Source organism: Corylus avellana, chromosome ca4 (genome assembly GCF_901000735.1).
Source record: "Corylus avellana chromosome ca4, CavTom2PMs-1.0".
Taxonomy (NCBI): domain Eukaryota; kingdom Viridiplantae; phylum Streptophyta; class Magnoliopsida; order Fagales; family Betulaceae; genus Corylus; species Corylus avellana.
Genome location: NC_081544.1, coordinates 1,027,356 through 1,035,824, shown reverse-complemented (window position 1 = coordinate 1,035,824; position 8,469 = coordinate 1,027,356).

The window sequence follows — 8,469 nt, the reverse complement described above, 5'->3', positions numbered from 1 at the left end:
GAAAGAAGGATAACTTTGAGCTGTGGAGTGATGGACTTAGGAGTTTGCGGAGATGGCCCAGTATTGAAGTCCAAGGCATGGATGAGTCAATTGAATTCTTAAAGTTTTGTTATGAAGATTTAAATTGTGATGATAGAAAGTTTTGCTTTCTGTACAGTGCACTATATCCTGAAGACTTTGAAATATATATAGATTATTTGTTGGAATGTTGGAGAGCTGAAGGTTTTATTCATGACGCAAATAAGTTTAGAGTTGCACGTGAAAAAGGGCATACAATACTGCATGACCTTATCAACGTGTCTTTGCTAGAGAGGAGTGACAGGATGAATTATGTAAGGATGAACAAAGTGCTGCGGAATATGGCCCTTCAAATTTCTTCTGGAAGCAATAATTTTAAAGTTTTGGTCAGAACCCCTCAGGAGCAGCAACAACCCCCCAATGAGGTAGAATGGCAACATGCAAATCGAATCTCTTTGATGGATAATGAATTGTGCCTTTTACCAGAAATGCCAAATTGCAAGAATCTTTCAACATTGTTACTACAGAGAAATCGGGATTTAACATTAATTCCTGAATCATTCTTTGGACTCATGCAAAATCTACGAGTCTTAGACTTGCAGGGCACTGGAATTGCGTCATTGCCATCATCTATATCTTGCTTCATGTGTCTCAGAGCGCTCTATCTAAATGCTTGTGTCAATTTGATGAAACTCCCATTTAATATTAAAGAGCTTATGCATCTTGAGGTACTTGACATTCGAAATACTGGGATTAATTATTTGCCAATTCAAATTGGATGTTTGACTCAGTTGAAGTGTTTACGTATGTCATTGTCAAATTTTGGCATGGGACAGTCAAGGGGTGTGGAGCTTCGTAGAAATGTTTTGTCAAAACTTTCTTTATTGGAAGAACTAAGAATTGATGTAGATCCAAATAATCAAAGGTGGGAGGAGGTTGTAAAAGCCATTATTGAGGAGGTGGCTACCTTGACACATTTGACTTCACTTTCGATTTGTTTTCCTAGCATGGACTGTCTTGAGTTTTTCATCTCAACGAGTCCTTCATGGAAGGATCTCTACTTCACATTCCAATTTTCTGTTGGTCACCATGACTCAACCAAATATCAAATTCTTGACTATTTTGAATATCAAATCAGGAGGTGTTTGAAGTTTGTAAATGGTGAAGGTGTACATCCTGCAATTTCAGAGGTTCTTGCAGAAACTGATGCATTTGAATTGATCGGCCACAAGGGAGCTTCAAAACTATCAGATTTTGATATCAAGAGTATCAACAGGATGCGGGGTTGCTTGATTGAAGGATGCAATGAAATTGAAACTATTGTTGATGGTGATAGTTTACACTTCAATAGTTTACAAGAAAGTGCATTCGAATGGTTAGAAGTGATGTACATAAATAATGTCCCACAATTAGCAAGCATTTGGGAAGGACCTGTTCATGCTGGAAGCCTAGCCCGACTAAAAACTCTGACTTTATGCAAATGTCTAAGTTTAAAGATGATCTTCTCCAACGGCATGATTGCTCAACTCTCTGAACTTCAAAACTTAAAAGTTGAAGAGTGTCCTGAAATCGAAGAGATAATTATGTTGTCTGAAAACAGGGGGTTAGAACCTGATGTGCTTCCAAGTTTGAAGACACTAGTACTTCTTGATCTTCCAAAAGTAAGAAGCATTTTGGATTAATGACTCAATAAAGTGGTCATCTTTGAAGAAGATTGAGATATCTATGTGTCAGTTATTGAAAAAATTGCCCTTCAACAATAAGAATGCAATCAATTTGGAATGTATTGAAGTCCAACAATCATGGTGGGATGCATTGGAATGGAAAGAAGAAGCCATTGAAGAAAGACTACGATCTATTTGCAGCTTCAACTAGTGGTTTTGGCTTTCATCCTTCTCGACAGCCCTTCATGTGTGTAAGCTGGTGGCAAGAACGTTTGCTTCATTAATTTCCAGTTTGTAAGATTTAAGACCCTTGTGTTCTTTTCTTTTTAAAGACAACATATGATGCAGAGTCTAAAACGCCTTTTATCTTGATATATGTGATTGTATAATATTTGTAATTGCAGGATTTTGAGTGTTTGAAATCTTAACTTATCAATATTTATGATTGTTGCCCCAATCTTGGATCATTAGTGATCATGCTTGTCTTAAATCTTTGATGATTAATTTTGTAAATTTCCTTATTCCAGTTAAGAAAGTAGCTAGTCTTGCATAACTTAGTTGACTTTTTAAATAGCCAAACCAACTCTTTTAAGTCTTACTCTTTTCTTTGAAAAATATTATTTTTCATATCCATTTATTACTCATTTCACATCGACCAATGTGGCATTCTTTTTTTTTTTTTTTTTTAAAGTGTAGCTAACATAAAAAATCGAAACACACCTCGTCGGTGTAAAATAGATGAGATAAATGGTTACTCTTTTTCTTTTTTGGTTAATTACACAATTTACACTTATCAAAAATAAATAAATTACACTTCATCTACTCGGAGTTTAGGATTATTTTCAACCGTTAAGTTGTTTAAAAGATTGTACATTATGACTTGAAATCAGATTTCTTTTTTTTTTTTTGTCAAAAAAAAAAAAAAATCAAAATTCTTAAAATTTGTATTTGTAGATCCGGATCTCAAAAAAACAATCCAAATTCTTAAAATTTGTATTTGTAGCCAAGCATGATATTAATGACATTCTAGTTTGACTACATTCAATTTATGTACGAAAAATAAATGCAATTAATTAAACTCGGGGTGGATGAAGTGCAATTTTATCCACGTGGGTGAAGGTAATTTCCTCTTCTTTTTTTTTTTCCTGAATTTAGCATGTTTTGTAATTGAAGCACATAAAAGTGTTGTTTAATTGAACATTAAAGCACTTGTGCTTGCAAATTGGCCTTTTTTTTTTTGAATTTAGGTATGATGCCGATTTTGTGTGTGTGAACTTGTGATATATATTATAACTAGTATATTTAAGGGGGGGAAAAAAATGGTCTCTAGGTTTTCCATAAAAAAAAAAAAAAAAAAAAAAATAGAATCACTTCCTCAATTTTCATCACTTAAAAAATTAATCAATTAATCAACTCTTTTGTTTAAATTGTTAACAGAGTTTCTGCTAAGTCAGTTGATAGCCGAGTCATCCGTAACCAAGTAATAAAGTGGATATTCCATACCATCACTCCCTCTGAAATTACAATTATGTCATACAAATTATAAAATTACTAAATATTAAAAAAAACAAAAAACATAAATGATGCATTAACTCTACAATTTCCATGGTCAAAGTGGAGAAGCCCAAGACAGCAAGAAATTTTCTTCAAAGAAAACCTAAAAGTGGGTTTCATAGAAGCTGTTCTCATCCAGTAATTTTCAATTTTCAAAGTAACAAAGATCTCAAATTCATATTTTCAAGAAACATTCCATATCATGCATCTAATGGATAAATAATAGTTCCTATAAATTCGACTGAATGACTAAGCATTGAGAAAACATCATGTTCAACAAAATATAAACTAAATGGCAACAAGTCTTCAATACGTTGCAGCAGCAACCATGTTTCTTGCAACCTTAATTCTTCTGGAATTTGGTAAACATGTCAAACTTCAGTTCTACCATGAAGATGCTGTCTCTCACTTCCCCATTAACTTTGCACAAGGTTGTTCTATTCAGCAGTTTCCTTCCTAAAAGCTTGTAGTCTTTCCTTCAATTTCTTAATAATCTGCACAAAATTAGATATAACACCAATATGAGCATATCGTCGATTACTAGCTCCTATGATTCGAATACACATCAATTCCCGTGCCCTATGCATTAGAACAAGCAAGGAATTAAGCTACGCGAAAGCCATTGTGCATCAGCGCATCATTTTTCTTGCTACATCCGTTTTCTTGCCTAGTCCAAGTTTGTTACAATTGGAAATCTTAACCATAAAAAAATTTCTCAAATAAGATAGAGGTAGTACCCTTTTCCCCCTTCCCATATTGAAAAAAAAAAAAAAAAAAAAGAAAAAAAAAAAAAGAAAATAAAAAAGGGTAAACGGAAAAAGATATAGGTAGAAGTATAGAAAAACAATGTCAAACTCTTTTCCTACAGATCCAATTCCATATCATGAAAGAGTATGCTTTGGGCGAGAGGGTCTCAATGCATAGTTGGTACAAGAATAGGGCAATGCAGAGAATAATTACCATTAGGGGAAAATCTCAAGCACTCAGCAATCCTCTATGTTGATTAGAACAAAAATGTCATCCAAATAAGCCGGACGATCGGTGCTCCACTCCAGTGCTTCCCACCAACTCCTCTCACCTTCAATCTTCTTCAAATCTTTACTGGATACTTCCTCAATCAACAGGTTCTTGAGATTTGGACAGTCATAGAAACTCAGCCATTCCAATCTTGGTGCAATGTGTAGACCACTAGATATGCTAACTAATCCAGGCATGTAATGAAGCGACAACCTCTTCAAATTTGGGAGAAAGGGAGAGGCTTTATGCTCAGCAGAAACTTCACAACTTACTAAAGTTTTGATGGAGGGGCAGTCATCAATTATAAGGTTTTCTAAATTACAGAGGTTATCAAGTAAACCTGTTGTGAAAATAGTTGTCAATTCGGGACATGTGCGCAATGTCAAGAACTTCAAAAGAGATAAACACTTTGTTTGTATTGGTCCCTCCCATATGCTCCTTAGATTCTTCATATAATATATGCAGAGGTATTCAAGTGATCCAAGAACAATTCCACTGCTTGCCTCTACTTCATCTATAATAACTTCAACCTCGTTACATTCCCCCACAACACAGCATTTTAGTTGCTTCATATTTTCATTCCCAAAATCTGATAACTTCTTAACAGTTGCATGCCGTTCCAAGAAAAATGCTGTTGAATATTGGAGTAGCGTCTTAATCTCTTCGGGAATAGCCTGATCACCATTTATGTATTCCAAACATCTCTCCCATTCTTCCAACTCCAATTCAACACCGCGAGGGCGTCGAGACATAATGCGCTTGACATGGTGGCCAACAATAAATCTAAACTGTGACTGTAGAAGCCCCCACCATTGCTCATCCCGTAGAACGTGCCTCACAAGTTCCACCCTTGGAAAATAGAAAAGAAGAGCGTTCAAACGCCTCAAAGTACATACTTCAATAACAATATTTTCCACACATGCATTCCACCGTTCGTCATCTGGATTCACACTGATCATCAACTCCTCTAAACGAGACAATGCCGAAATTACGCCACCAGGAACCTGTACTGCATCTGATTCAATGACACTGCTACCATCACCCATATATCCATAAAATGACAAATTCAAGCAAGTGAGATTATTTAACTCCTTAATCGCCTCAGGTAAATCCATAATTTCTGTTCCTTCAAGATCAAGAACTTCAAGCCCTTTGAGTTTTCCAACTTCGGGCGACAACCCCAAGAAACGATGACAATAACTTAAAATCAGTATTTTGAGCCTGTCCAATCTGAAAATTGACTCCGGCAAAGACCTGATACCGGTCCTGGATAAGTTGAGGACTTCGAGAAAAGGCATAGAATTGAAAAATGAGGTAGGGATCGTTTTCAATTTGAGGTTATTGTGAAGGAACACCGCAAAGTACTCGTGGTGACTTGGATTCTCAGCTGGTAAATGCAAAATCTCTAGATCTTTCCCTTCAAGATCAATAACTCTCTCATGTAAATCCCTAATCCCTCTCCCGCCTTCAAGTTGAAAAACTTTAAGTTGTTTGACTTCTCCACCTTTGGAAAACAACCGGTAACTTAAAGTCAGTCTTTTGAGGCTAACCAATTTGACAATGGACTTCGGCAAAGGGCTGATATTTGTCTCGGATAGATCTAGGATTTGGAGAGCAGGCATGTAATCAAAAAATGAGGGAGGGATCCTTCTCAATATTGGGTTTTTGTAAAGGTGCAGTTCTAAGAGCATGGGGCACCTTAGATTCTCAGGTAAATCCCTAATCTTGGTCCCTTCAAGATGAAGAACTTCAAGTTGTTCGAGTTCTCCAACTCCGGGCTGCAACTCCACGAAATCTACACAGAAACGTAAATCCAGTCTTTTGAGGCTAACCAATTTGACAATGGACTTTGGCAAAGACCTGATCTTTGTACGGGATAAGTTCAGGGTTTGGAGAGCAGGCATGTAATTGAAAAATGAGGGAGGGATTGTGCTCAATATGTTGTTACTGTTAAGGTACAGTTCTAAGAGCATGGGGCACCTTGGATTCTCAGGTAAATCCCTAATATCGCACCGTTCAAGATGAAGAACTTCAAGTTGTTCGAGTTCTCCAACTTCGGGCTGCAACTTTATGATACCGACACAGTAACTTAAAATCAGTTTTTTGAGGCTAACCAATTTGACAATGGACTTTGGCATTTCCGTGATATTTGTATAGGATAAGTTTAGGATTTGGAGAGCACGCATGTCATCAAAAAATGAGGGAGGGATCCTTCTGAATTTTGGGCTTTTGTGAAGGTCCAGTTCTAAGAGCATGGGGCACCTTAACTTGTCAGGTAAATCCCTAATCTCTATCTCGTCAAGATGAAGAACTTCAAGCTGTTCGAGTTCTCCAACTTCGGGCGGCAACTTCATGATGATATCTTTACAGTGACTTAAAATCAGTCTTTTGAGGCTAACCAATTTGCCAATGGACTTTGGCAAAGACCTGATACTTGTATAGGATAAGTTCAGGATTTGGAGAGCAGGCATGAAATTGAAAAATGAGGGAGGGATCGTTCTCAACATGTAGTTATTGTGAAGGTACAGTTCTATGAGCATGGGACACCTTAGATTCTCAGGTAAATCCCTAATCTTGGTCCCTTGAAGATCAAGAACTTCAAGTTGTTCGAGTTCTCCAACTTCGGGCGGCAACTTCATGATGATATCTTTACAGTGACTTAAAATCAGTCTTTTGAGGCTAACCAATTTGCCAATGGACTTTGGCAAAGACCTGATACTTGTATAGGATAAGTTCAGGATTTGGAGAGCAGGCATGAAATTGAAAAATGAGGGAGGGATCGTTCTCAACATGTAGTTATTGTGAAGGTACAGTTCTATGAGCATGGGACACCTTAGATTCTCAGGTAAATCCCTAATCTTGGTCCCTTGAAGATCAAGAACTTCAAGTTGTTCGAGTTCTCCAACTTCGGGCGGCAACTTCATGATGATATCTTTACAGTGACTTAAAATCAGTCTTTTGAGGCTAACCAATTTGCCAATGGACTTTGGCAAAGACCTGATATTTGTGTAGGATAAGTTCAGGATTTGGAGAGCAGGCATGAAATTGAAAAATGAGGGAGGGATCGTTCTCAACATGTAGTTATTGTGAAGGTACAGTTCTATGAGCATGGGACACCTTAGATTCTCAGGTAAATCCCTAATCTTGGTCCCTTGAAGATCAAGAACTTCAAGTTGTTCGAGTTCTCCAACTTCGGGCGGCAACTTCATGATGATATCTTTACAGTGACTTAAAATCAGTCTTTTGAGGCTAACCAATTTGCCAATGGACTTTGGCAAAGACCTGATATTTGTGTAGGATAAGTTCAGGATTTGGAGAGCAGGCATGAAATTGAAAAATGAGGGAGGGATCGTGCTCAATTCTTCGCTATTGTGAAGGTACAGTTCTAAGAGCATGGGGCACCGTAAATTCTCAGGTAAATCCCTAATCTTGGTCCCTTGAAGATCAAGAACTTCAAGCTGTTCGAATTCTCCAACTTCGGGCGGCAACACCCTTAAATGACGACAATCACTTAAAATCAGTCTTTTGAGGCCGAACAATCCGAAAATGGACTTTGGCAAAGACCCGATACGTGTCCCTGATAAGTTCAGGGTTTGGCTAGCAGGCATGTAATAAAGCGTCATGTCAAACACCACTTCTTCATCAGGCTCCAAAGTGATTTGTTTTTCACTTCCTTCTCCTGCAAAACATGAATTAGATGTCATCTCAAATGCAAAAAGTAATGATCCGGAAAGCTCACAGGAGCTAAATAGGAAAAGAAGGATCATGTAATCAATCCTTCAAGTGAAGTCGTTGTCATATTGAACGCAGAAATTCTGCAAAAGTCAATCAGATAGCCATGACAGATTTACAATTGATGAACAAACTATCCTGATTTATGAAGTTTAATGTGACTCACTGCCACTACTCACTAGCCAAGCTTTTACAAGCCTTCAACTATTTTAAGGGAATTTAAAATATTTCAACAGTCAACACAATAATGGCCGCATTAATTATGAACAATTTTAGATGCCTCCATGTTCAGTACTAAATAGTTATGCCACATATTTAATTAATTTCTTGCTATGAAGCACCGATACCGAATACAATATTATCCAATAAGGACACGGCAATTTTGACAATTGTTCCCCAAATTTATCCTACGTCACTAGTAATTGCTTGAGTAAGGCTAAGCTCGAACAACATTTTTTTATAACAAATCTCCCATGGTGCATTT